The 13,000-nt window shown below is 35.0% G+C and overlaps 1 non-coding gene across 1 annotated transcript; it reads left to right on the forward strand.

Annotated features, from left to right (window-relative positions):
- The first annotated feature begins 10,424 nt into the window (after window positions 1–10,424).
- On the forward strand, window positions 10,425–10,496 carry Trnaq-uug (transfer RNA glutamine (anticodon UUG)). The gene has a single exon. It is a non-coding gene; the product is annotated as a tRNA-Gln (tRNA).
- The last annotated feature ends 2,504 nt before the right edge of the window (window positions 10,497–13,000 follow it).

Below are 13,000 nucleotides of genomic sequence, written 5' to 3' on the forward strand. Positions count from 1 at the left end.
CGATTTGCAGCGAATGCCAATTTGGCTGATTGCCGATTTGCTGTTTCGTTGGAAGTTTTCGGAATTTGAATCACCACACAGACAGATAGGCAGTTTATGTGACTCGCTCACTTGCATTGAACTTACCTACCTCCGCCGCTGGTTTGTGCGGTGTGCCGCAGGACATATGACAAATTGTATACAACAGCGGCGACATCATTGTTTTTTTCGCATTTGGTGTGATGCCAGAAATTTTATGTGTACATACATATGTATATCATAAGTAACGGTGTATAACGAAAAAACTGATATTGTTGCTTATTATCTTATTTATTATATTATGGAAACGTTGAGCTGGCATCCTCAAGAGGATTACAGAATATATTATGAGGTTATATGAAATAAAAAATTCAGAATACAAACTTATTGCTTTAACATTAGTTGATTGCAGCTTCTTAGGATATTATCTACAAACGTTTCTAGTTCTTTAGTATTAGCTTCACACAAATCATTTCAATTGTATTTATTTGTACAAATTTATCGACCCAGAAATTCAATCTACTATGAAAATTAGATTCCTCTGCAAAACAAAATTTATGAAATTTTTCTGAGTTCAAAAATCACATATTTTCAGCTAAACACATCTCCAGTGGCTCAGTCGTTGTGTACAGATTTGGCAGAAATACAGCCCATAAACTACAACAACAACAGCTCACAAATCATGCCCACTTTATGAGTATTTCACAAATTCGAAAAATATTGCATTCTTTCTCCGTTCTTTGTTAATTCATAATTTTTGCTCCCAATAACCTTCTCGTTTTTCTGCTGACAACAACGTACATATGTACGTGCATATGTTTTTTCATTTATGAATTCTTTGCGAAAATTAAAACATGACCGCATAAATTTCCTTCGCAATTGCGATCAATTGGCAGGCGTTGCGAATTTAACACATTTTCATTTCCCGGAGGTAAGAGTAGGTACGTATGAACGTAGTTAGACCAATACATATAAAAGTATGGCTGTGCGTCTTAGAATAGTATGCAATTAATATTTGTCGCTTGTTGTTGTTATTGTAAGGCATACGTGTAATAAAGTTGCCAAAAATACACATGTCAAAGTGTCACAATTAATTTTTAAGGCAAAGAAAGCGAAACATTGTTAGAAGGCCGAAGAAAAGGTGGTTCGAAGATTGAAATTGAGGTAAAAGTAATGAAAGTGGATGATTTGGGGTAGGTTTTGCTAAACACCTTTCACAGATGCGCCTAAATGAATTTCATGCCTGCTAACCTTAGGCTTTGAACTTTGAATTTACTTCATTTTTGACTAAAGGGTCTTTCAAAAAATGCGCTTAGATGTGTTTTACAATAAAACATACACAAATTTAGATTAATTCAAGTTTCACTATTTTTATTCCAAATACGGCTTTTAATAATTTTTTTTTTTTTTTTATAACTTACTTTATTTGCAATCTATCTACTATAAGACAATCAGCAAATTAGATCTTATAAGATAACGGCAGCGGTAGTTTTGCTTTTGTGCAAATCTACATAGAAATTACAACAGCTTATTAACTTGTACAGTTCGTTCTTAAATGATTAAAATTCATTAGTACTTCAAGATTGCTTAAATTCATTGTTTGTTAATATTATCACTTAAGATTAACTTACTTAATTTTACCTTAAAGTTTATAGGTTGAGTAGATTCATACTAGAGGAATGGCAAGTCTAAGATATGATTGCGTTTTAACCGTATAGTTTCATTGGTTGTGTCTAATAAACAAATAGCAGCTGGATTTATGTGATTAGATAATCGTTTCAGATATCTAGTACTATATTTTCGAATTTCATTCTTTACAAAAGGAATACCTAAGTCGTTATGGATAGATTCATTGGTAATAAACCAAGGGGCATTAACAAGGCTTCGTAATGTTTTCGATTGGTAACGTTGCAAGATCTCCACATTGGAGTTGCTAGCAGTTCCCCATAGCTGTATTCCGTAGGTCCAAATGGGCTTCAGAATAGCTTTGTAGATCCGTATTTTGTTTTCTAGGCTAAGTTGAGAGTTACGGCCAAGCAGCCAGTGAATACGTGTTGTTTTAATTTTTAGTTGTTGTTGCTTAGCCTGAATGTGACTTTTCCACGTGAGGCGTCGATCAAGATGCATCCCTAAATATTTGACTCTGTCACTAGTGGGAATTTGTTTATTATTTAAAAATACAGCAGGGCATTGCTCTCTTCTTAATGTAAAAGTGACATGTGTAGATTTTTCCGAATTGACTTTTATTTTCCATTTGTTAAGCCAAGACTACAAAATTTGGAGTTGATTTTGCAAAAGATATGAAGCTTCTACAGGGGACTCGTTATAAGCGATAAATGCTGTATCATCAGCAAAAGTTGCTACTTCTACTTTTTCTGAATTGGGCATATCAGCTGTAAATATAGTATAAAGGACAGGACCTAAGACACTACCTTGGGGTACACCGGCATTAATGTTATAAATTTCAGATGCGGCATCCCCGAGCCTTACATAGAAGTGTCTGTCACTTAAATAAGATTTAAGTACCAGATAGAAATGTGCTGGTAATATCTTTTTTACTTTGAACAGAAGTCCCTGGTGTCATACCCTGTCAAATGCTTGTTCAACATCTAAAACGGCTGCAGAACAGTATTTTTCTCTTCCAATGCAGCTGTAATTACATTTGCGACCCTGTGGCACTGCTCTGGTGTACCATGTCTTACTCTAAACCCAAACTGATGTTCAGGTATGATGTTATGATCCTCAATTACAGGCAACATTATTTGCAAAAATATTCTTTTGAATATTTTCGAAAATGTTACCAGCAGACTAATAGGACGGTAAGACTTGACACTATTCTCGGGTTTATTGGGGTTTGGTACCATGACCACAATGGCACATTTCCACTGGGTGGGATAATGGTATAAATTAAGGATAGCATTGTATATTATGGTTAGGAATTGTATAGCTTTTTCAGGAAGAGCCTTAACTACTTTGCTATCGATGTAGTCATATCCAGGTGATTTGTAGTTATTTAATCTATGAATTTCTGTAGTAACTTCATTATTTGATATCTTACTGATTGGTAAGTCCATTTGACATGGAGATTCGAGAAAGTTCAATATCTCTACTTCATCACTGCTGGTACCTACGGAATTAGGTTGAAAAGTTTCAAAGAGGTGTTTTGCTTCTGTTTTGGCTTCGTCACTCCTACACCATACGCCGACTGAATCTCGTACTGCTACTTTATGTTTGGTTGGTCGCTTAAGGTATTTGGTAGCTTTCCAAAGACTGTGATCATAATTTTTAGTGGGTTCAAGGTTCTATTATAAACGAGCTAAAAGTCTGGTTTTTAAAATCAGCAAGCTTTAATTTCAGTTGTTTCTTTGCTCTATTAAGATCTTTTAATAATTGTATGCGAAAAACGGCATAAATGTCTACCATGAACACGTCTACAGGCTGTCATACGGGAATTGAAATTTCTAAGGACTCGCTTACTCATTATCGCTTTGAGTTCAGCAGACAACCATTTCACGAAATTTGCGCATTGAAAATGATCTGTTGGCTTTATTTCTTGCGTTAATTGAATTTTGTAAAGATACAAATGCAAATTCTTATGTAAAATCAGTTTCACGAATACCTAATTGTTCAGAACGTCGAAATATCACATAGTGAGTTTCAATAATTTGAACGCATTTTTTGTCGTGTACAAGGTGAAGTCCAAAATAAACAAGACTGGCGTCATGAAAATGTTTTCGATGGCGCCATCTTTTTAATGAGTTAGTTACTTTTGAAATACCCTTTATTATGTATTTACTTTTCTTGAATCAGCTTATTATAGCTTAACTTAACTTAGCAAAGCTTAAAATGACATAAATTATCTCATTTAACTTCACTTAACTTTACTTAGCCTAACTGAAATTAAACTAACTCAGCTTAATTTAATTTAACCTCACTCAACTTGACTTAACCTCACTTAACTTGACTTAACCTCACTTAATTTGGCTTAACCACACTTAACTTGACTTAACGTCACAATCGTTTAATTTACTTTACTGCAATATAGTTCAATTGTAACTCAGCCGTAAGCATAACTTAAAATGACATAAATTAACTTTATCGTATCATGTGGCTTAACTTAACTTTACTTAGAATAACTTAATCAACTAATGAACTCAACTTGACTTGACTTACATAACTTAGCTTAATTTGACTTAATTTGACTTGACTTAACTTAATCGTATCTCAACTAACTTAACTTTACTTTACTTGGCATAACTCAACTTGACTTAACTTAACTTATCTTAGCTTAACTTGACTTTAATTTAATTTAATCTACAATAGTTTACTTCACTTCACCGTTAAATCACTAGTTCAATTTTATCTCAGCCGAAAGCTTCTGAAGCAAGCGCTGCGTTAGTTTTAGTTTATGTAATAATTTTATAGTTATGTAAGCTTTTATAAAATAAAAATAAGAATAATTTTTTTGCTTTATTACACTTTTACCATCTCTAAGCATTTTACCTTCCTTTCCAATTTTCGACCGCAATAAATAAAAACTTTGCGGGATATCTGATTAAACATTTATGTGGGTATTTCCTTTTGCACATTTTTTGTTGAAATTTCGCTTAAACCACAAGCAAATAAGGAATCTTATTTACAAATGCGTCTACATACCTATTTGCTGTATGGTCGGTAAAATTTATGTAAACACGGAAGATTCCTCCCAAAGCGAAGTCCCTACAAAGAGTAGGGGTTGCAACAGATTTGAACAATAAAAGTAACCGCACACAAACAAAAATCCTCCTGCTTAAGAAAAGCGAACTCATTTCGAAATTATTTAGTTTGAATGCAATATTTGCACCAAAAATGCTTCTTGCCTCTAATTAAAATTTCAATTTCATTTTGTAAGAGTTCGCAACGTTCGCTCAGGTAATTGCTCATGCAGACGTATCGCACCGATCGAGAATATTTCGCAGTTTGCCATCGTATTTTATTGAAATTATTTTCCTTAAAGCCGCACAATATTTCTCAGCAGCATGAAATTCGTAGATTCCCGTGCGCACAGACATTCTTGCTGCTTCTTATTTGATTACACCCAAATCTCCTTCAAAAGCCTTCCTTCCGTTCGCGCACACTAATTCATAATTCATATTTGCGCACAAAAGCGCCGAGTGAAATGAAAATTTATTTCGCAAATCGAATTAGTAGAAAGGCTGAGAAAGTTTGCCTAAAAATTCCGAATCGCTAAGCAGTGAGTTGTGAAAAAATATATGCAATGACAGCATTCTGTGCAATTTGCGCCAATCATGCGTGAAAGGAATATGAGTGTGGCGCGAAATTGCATGACATAATTATGAGCGGTGCTTTGGAATCATATAAACAAAAGGTAGTTAAACCCTTTCACGCTCTTGAATGCGACATATTTTTATGTTTTCCATTTATGATGTGGTGCGAAAGTACTTTTCATTGTATGGCATTGTGTTGGTCTGGAAAATTTGCTGAAATTGTCTTGTCATAAGTGAATGAGTGAAATGCTGCCATAATTTTTTGGGAATTCGTTGCGCTTTTGCTTCAGGCTTTGATTGGTGTTTCGTATTCGTTAAGGAACAAGATTAAAAATTGTAACTTTGTATTGAGAGGTGAAATGTCGCATGGAGTTAATGTTGGTCTTAATTTTAACAACTGGAGATGTTTTCATGCTCTTTTTTAAAGGATTACAACAAATTGCAAATAAGAGTTTTCTAAGAGGGGTAAAGCGGCTGCAGCAATTTTTATTTATATTAGCAAGTGTTCATTATTTTCACTCCGAAACGTCATGTTTTGCAGACTTATTTATATTATATTTATTATATTAGATCGAATACTTTCACATTTATAGCTTCCATTGCTTATAAGTTCCATCTCATTTTGCTGCTGATAACATCAATCAGACGCACTAGCCCTGGCGACGCGGTTAGTGTTGCAAAACCCAAACGAGACAGTAAAAGAAACATCTAAGGACATATTTCATAAGTCTCATTCATAGGTGTGATATTGCGGGATGTTCAGAGCTATTAGCTGCTTATATACGAGTATAAGTAGAGCTGGATAGCTGCAGAACATTTTTCAGCATTTCGCGCCTAGCGATACCCGAAAAATTATTGCATTTTCACTTAGGACCAAAGATTCACATTTGTGTATGTATGTAGCTATGTTTATGTGGATGTATCTGGCTCACCTATTAACACATTTGACAGTCATTAATCAATGCAAAATCCAGCGGATGAGAGAACTTACCTGAAAAGAAGAGAACAGAAAGGTAATCAATGAAGAGAAAGGATGTCACTTTTTGGCTGTTGAGGGAATAAATTTCTTCGCATTTTAAATTCAAGAATGATTAGCTAGAAATAAATGTGCTGCAAGAGGGAGACACATGTTTGGTTGCGCTCATTTGAGCATCGACATAAATGAATAATTGCACTCATTTATCACTGAAAGCGCTTAAATGCTACAAATATCCCATTTCCTGACGCCGCGTCCTTTTTTCGAGTCATTTGACAACGCAAAAGGAAACAGAGTTTATTTTAAATATTCTACGAAAATTACCAGGCAAGCTAAGTGGAAAGGACATGTCGCGCATCACAATTATCTTTCGGCTACAAGACTGACCGAAGCTATCTTTTCCAACTCACTGAACGGGAATCAGTAATTTCACTCAAAAATAGCAACAAAATAAAATTTAAGAGCAACGAGCAACGAAATTACAATAGCATTAAGGCGCAGAAAACAGAAACGCATACGAATATATGCACACACACTTTTGCATTTCATAGTTAATGCACCAACACAGACACAATTATTTCATTAATTTTAATGCGACACGGCAACAAGCCTCCGCAACAGCCACCGCCAGCAAATCTACCTGTAGTGCTGGCTTTCTGTGCTACCTTTAGAGTCATTTCATTTTATTTTCGCTTGCTTTTGACCGCACAGTGCCTACCGTAAGTATGTGCACACAAGTGCTACTGTGTTGGCGCAGCGGCGCGAGCATAGAGGAGGTACGCGTGCGTGTAAGTGGCTGCAAAGGTGGCACGCGTAGTCGGAAAAATGCCGAATAAGGCGTGCGACAGCAACAACATTACATTAACTGTATTCACTTGCTGTGTATGACGTGCGGCAGGTCGCGAGTGGCAACTTGCGACTAAGTCCGTCCGTCGGTTAGTTTGCTGCCAGTTCTTTGGCTAAGTGTGTAATTATCCTGACGGTTAAGCTATTTGTTTGTTGTTATGCCGCTTGTATTGCCTCAATAGACGTTGCTGCTGTGTGTATGCCATATCCTTCGAAGTGCACCTGAACATTGGGAGAAATGAGTTGTGCACACGCCATACATAGCACATACTATTCACTCACACATACATATACAGTACAAGTGCTTAATTAGAGAATTAAATGAAAATATTTTGCTATTCAGTTAAATTCTTAAAATATTTAATGCGCTGGAATTTTTTGTTTTTGAAACTTGCTTTCATTTATTATGCTTTCCTTGCGAGGAGATTTCAAAGCAGAGACAGCACTCTTCCAAAGCCATAAAACTAGCCAAGGCGAACCTATTAAAGGTGATGTTTGGTGGACCAGCTAATTTTTTTCTTCTTTCGCCGTGTAGATGTCAGCATAAAATGAAATGACAAAAAGCCGTTCCATTCGCACCATCGTCGTATGCCTCTAACTTCAAGTTCATGTCTGCTGTGCAACATAGTTCGTCCTTTTCTTTTTCGGTTAAATTTTTTTTTTGTCGTAACATTTCTAATGTACAAAACGTTGTTGTTGGTCTAGTGCCACCACCTTTAATGAATGCGCCTTGAAAAAAGCTAGGTTAATTTTCTTTATAACTTTAAAAGAATTTCGAGCCACTATAAATTAAAAATTTTTAGGGCTTTGCATTTTAACTTCTCTTTTATTTCTTTTTCTTCTCCTTTCTCAGCCAGCATCTAGCCTCATGCCTCGAGTCATGACTATTTCTGTTGTCTATTTCTATTATCTGTATATGTCTGCCCAAAAGTATTGGCTAGCCCCAACCACCTCCAAGTTAGTTCGGTAATGCAAGCTTCAGCATAAATGGATGGCAACTTCGTATATATGGAACTCAATTCAAAATCAATGTCGCCACCATGCGAGCTGACGAGGCCCTCCGAATTCTCACACAATGCATTTAATGTTTCACGTGACACTATCCTGTTGAATCCACGTATTAGTGAGATCTATACCATCCATCGCCTTTAACGTTGAGCGCATTTTCGATGAAATAAAGTCCGTTGAATAAAAATCAGCATCCAACAGTAAAGTTCTAAAGTGCATACCCCGCGGATTTGTGTAGTTCAAAATCTGGCGATTTTTCTTATTTATGAAGTCAATTAACCAGAAGTACACCTCATAATTCGGGATGATTTTCTTTCTGAAAAGAGCGTGGATTTTGAGCATAGATATTAGCATTTTCAACACTCTGTGGAATTATAAAGCGTGGAATAGTTAAATGTCAAGACTAAATACTAAAGCTTTAACAAGATGATCGCTATAAACTGCCGAAATTCGAGTGCACGTATAAAAAACGACCTCGGTAAGTCGGACTACATAACTTCCCTCTTTTTAAATGCTTATGAGCTTATGCTGAGAAAGAGAGTCCCGTAGATTAAAAAACTAAACCGGTAGCATTAGTGAACTCTGGTTCCTTAGATCGTACCCAGTTACATAAGCACCTTGTCTTTTTGTCGTATCTCACAACCAGAATCGGGAGTATGACTCGCTAACTGAGGCTGTAGATGGGTTGAACTGCTCAATTTTAGAAACTAAAGATATGTTGGTATTTGCTCGCAATGAACAACATATACAGCTATAGCTGCTGACAGGTAATTTTTCACGGCTTGAACACTTCAATGTGATCGAAAAATATATCAATCCTATTTGTCCTGCCTGGTTTGAGGTAGACGAGACAGTACAATATTGTTTCTGTGTCTAAACGGGCACACAAAAGTCGTGTCCCTACTCTGTTCCTGACAATAAGTTCGTAAAGCTTTCAAGTGCTATTTAATTTGATTACCTACATAAAATTAATTAAATTTGATAAATTTCCGAATATCATATTATTGACACTTTGCAACCAGTTTCTGTATGCCATGAGAGAATAACTCCACTAGTGCCGAGAGTTTGCCTCTTATACTTAAAAAACTTGTAATAAAATATTAACTTTATCCAAAAATATTTCTTTGAAATTGAGCATTTTTTGTTACTACAGTAGTGTTTTCCCTAAAAAGTAATATTAAAATATATATACGAGCCAAGAATGCCAATCAAAGAACCCGAGATTCCGGGATTGCGGCCTTTTTTGAATTTCGAAAGTCCTGAGGCTTGCTGATTAAAGCCAAGCGATTGTTGAAAAATATCAGCCAAAAACGACAGTCAGGCTGAAGATTATTTTATTGTATTTTAATTTAAAATATTACATAAGCCTAACTATTACTACCTCACCCTGGGATTTATTTTTCATATAAAAAAATTCAAGCATGTACTTTGTGTGGGAGAAAGGCGAGACACAACCTCACAATTAAAATGAAATTCAATGGGCCTACCCAGAATTCTAAAAATTCTAGTTAAAAAGTTGAAGGATTTGATGAAATTTAGAAATTCTTTTTTATAACTTGAAAATTCGGTACAAAATTTCAAACTCTGCATTATATGGTTTTTATAGTCATATGAAACACGCTTTTAAATAAAAATAGTGATATGTTTATAATCTTGCAACGGGGTGCGTGTGAGAAAAAATCTTAAGGGTATGAATTAATAGTGATTAGATGTCATAATAGCCTAAGTACAATACATATGTATGCATGTATGTGTGTTAAATTCCTTCAATACTAAACTTCCCCAAAATTACAATATATTTTTCTTATAATCGGGATCTCGGAATTACGTGATTACATAATGCCGTCATTAAAATCCCGAAAATTTACATCCCTAATATGAGTACACTAAACAATTACCCTTTTATTACACGAAATTTAAACAGAACTGATAGCGATAAATTTAAATAAACAACTTTGCATTTCAAGTATGTGCAAAATAATTTATTTATTTCTCCTTTTGATTTTATTGTCAGCCAAAAGCCCTCGAAGCTATTGTTTTTCCGTTTAGTTATAAACCTTGAATTTTGAAAGCTTATTATGACGAACAAATAAATATTGTATAATAAAAATATATTTTGTAAATGGGGATTGCTAATTATTGCGTTTTTTGTTATAAATAATTATCGCTTTTTCTGGTCATCCAAAGATATATATAATATTTTCAATATTTGACACATACTTATCAATTCAGTTTAAACATCTAAGGCACCACTGATAATCGGCGCTGAGTGTCAATATTTTCCGATTTTAGCAGAAGAAGTAGTAATCGGTTCTATGGTGTAATGGTTAGCACTCTGGACTTTGAATCCAGCGATCCGAGTTCAAATCTCGGTAGAACCTTGACCGCCAAATATTTTTACTCCAAAAAATTAACACAAACTCGATTCAACTCAATTCACAAAACTCGTAAAAATAAAAATATTCGTTTGTTGGCATAGTTTATGTTAATGAATTGCTATGGTAAATATAAAACATTAAAATTTGTATTCAAAGGAGGAAGAGCAGCAAAGAGAGAGAACATTTAGTGTGCCATTCTGGAATTCGCTGGATAGGAAACGTAAATTGTTTAAACAAAATATTGAATATTTTATTTGCTCACTGTTATGAACTAAATTCTTTGTGATTATAATTAGATCCTAGAATTTGTAAGGCTGAATGAGCCTAGAACTGTGGGAGTGGAAGCGGTACTGTGATGAGTGCAAATCTTATAAAGAGTCTAGTATAATCTAGACTGGACCTGATTTATATAATTTAAAATTTTCGCCAACTCGATATATGAAAGCTTTGTTGTCTATTAATCAATACTGAATTTTTCCTAAGAAACTTTAGAACTTGTAGATTTTAGATTCTTAAGTTACAACCTTACGTTAAATGGAAGAGGTGAGGGAGCCAGAGAAAATGTTTTGCAAATTTTCAAAAAAAAAGTATATAAAACAAAATTTTTCAAATGAACTTATTTGATACCAATCGTTGCCGATTTCATACGGTAAGTTGACTATGTCTGGAGAACTTGAGAGTGCAATAAATTAAAGTTTTCTTTGTTAATCAAAGACAATGTTTTTAACATTCAAAAGCGCATTTAATAACAGAATCACGTTGCGTTAAAAAACTATAGCACAAGTCCTTATTGACAAGTTTTGACAATTTATTTATTTTTCGCCTCATTTTAATATTTTTTAATGATAATATAGTTCGTTTTATTATTTTAAAACCGCAAAAATTCAAGTTTTACCAAATTACCGTCAGAACTTCAAGAGCATTTTTACTGCACATTGAATTATGGTATAATAAGAAGGAAGTTTCAAGTGGCTCAAATTTTTGTTTTCTTGATGATAGTCTTGGGTGTTCTGATTCATATAAAAAATGAAGTATTCTCTCTCCAAATCTTGACTGATGTCTCTCGACGGCAGTGACAAGTGAATACTAAAGAGATGCAACTACTCCATTGGGTGATTTACTGAAAAATTTCTTAATCGTTAACTTCAACCCAGAAAATGAACTGATATTAGCTAGTATTAAAAGGAAAATACTAAATCTCCAAATCGGTCTTCTTTTTCTTTAAAATTTCTCAAATACAGAGTGTTGTGGCTGAACATACTTGAGATCATATTTTGTATTCAAAGTTAAGAACCTGCGAACGGACGAATTTTCAGACCATCCATAAGGTGAAATTTAGTTAAAGGCCCAAGAGAGAGAATAGGGAAACTTGCCACTGAATTTTAGGGAAAGGAAATACAGAATATTTTTTTAATGCCTGATTTTTACTAGACTCAGGTGACACATCTTTGGATCAAAAGCTTTTAGAATGGAATGTTATGAAAAATGCAGAATGAAGAGCCTAAATGTGCGCCACTGAAAATTATGTTCACCCTGTCGATATTGTTTACGTTCATTGACACAAAAAATTTCAGAGGAAATCGAAATTGAGGTATATTTTACTAAATTACTCATAATTTTATTGTGTAAAGTATAGAAGCAGCATTCAGCAGTATCTACCCCATGACGGAGTACAGAAAGCAATTTTATATGCAATACTTCTTATATTTTGAGTCTGGAGTATCCAAGTTTGACTGTGACTTGTTCGCAACTTTTAAAATTTCTCTACTTTTTAGTTCAACTGTACTGGAAACATTTCAGACTTCACGTACATACATACATACATATGTAGTTATGCAAAACTGGTTGACTATCTTGCAATTAGAGCAGCGCACGAAATTATTGCACATTTGACCGTTGCAACACTCAAAAGCGCAAACCACTTAAGCGACCAAAATGACCAGCAATTTTGAGCCGCCGAACAGCACCGTTGACGCTATAAAGCTGCGCTATGCACTTGAAGGGCTTAATAAACTGGCGCTGTTCACGAACATTTGCAAGTACACACATTGACGAACATAGGATACACCACAGGACACATGTATGTATGTAAATATGTCTGTCACAAAAATCATTACGTCACTTTTCGCGTGCATAAACCCTCCCCTCCTGTCCCACCGCGGTGGGCTGGCTACTTGTTTTTCTGGCATGTGCGACGAAGCGCGTTAATAAAGCGTTAAGTGGTTGCGCATGCGCTGCACTGACCAGTCACTGACTCAAACGCAAATGATGTTATTTGATGGCCGGCTGGCACAAGCATTCAATTAAAATGCAAAATTCGAAAAGAAAAAAATTCGTTATGAATGCAACGAAACAAAAAAACGGAGGAGAAATGAAAAATGACGTGGAAATTGGACAGTTGTGGAATTGCACGCAACTTGCAACATTTCAATTATGCAGGACATGCAAAGCAATTATCCTGCACAAGTGGTACAATGCAACGTTCAGCAGTACAAGAGCCATGCAAA

The sequence above is a fragment of the Anastrepha ludens genome, chromosome 5 (assembly GCF_028408465.1).
Source record: "Anastrepha ludens isolate Willacy chromosome 5, idAnaLude1.1, whole genome shotgun sequence".
NCBI classification, from domain to species: Eukaryota; Metazoa; Arthropoda; class Insecta; order Diptera; family Tephritidae; genus Anastrepha; species Anastrepha ludens.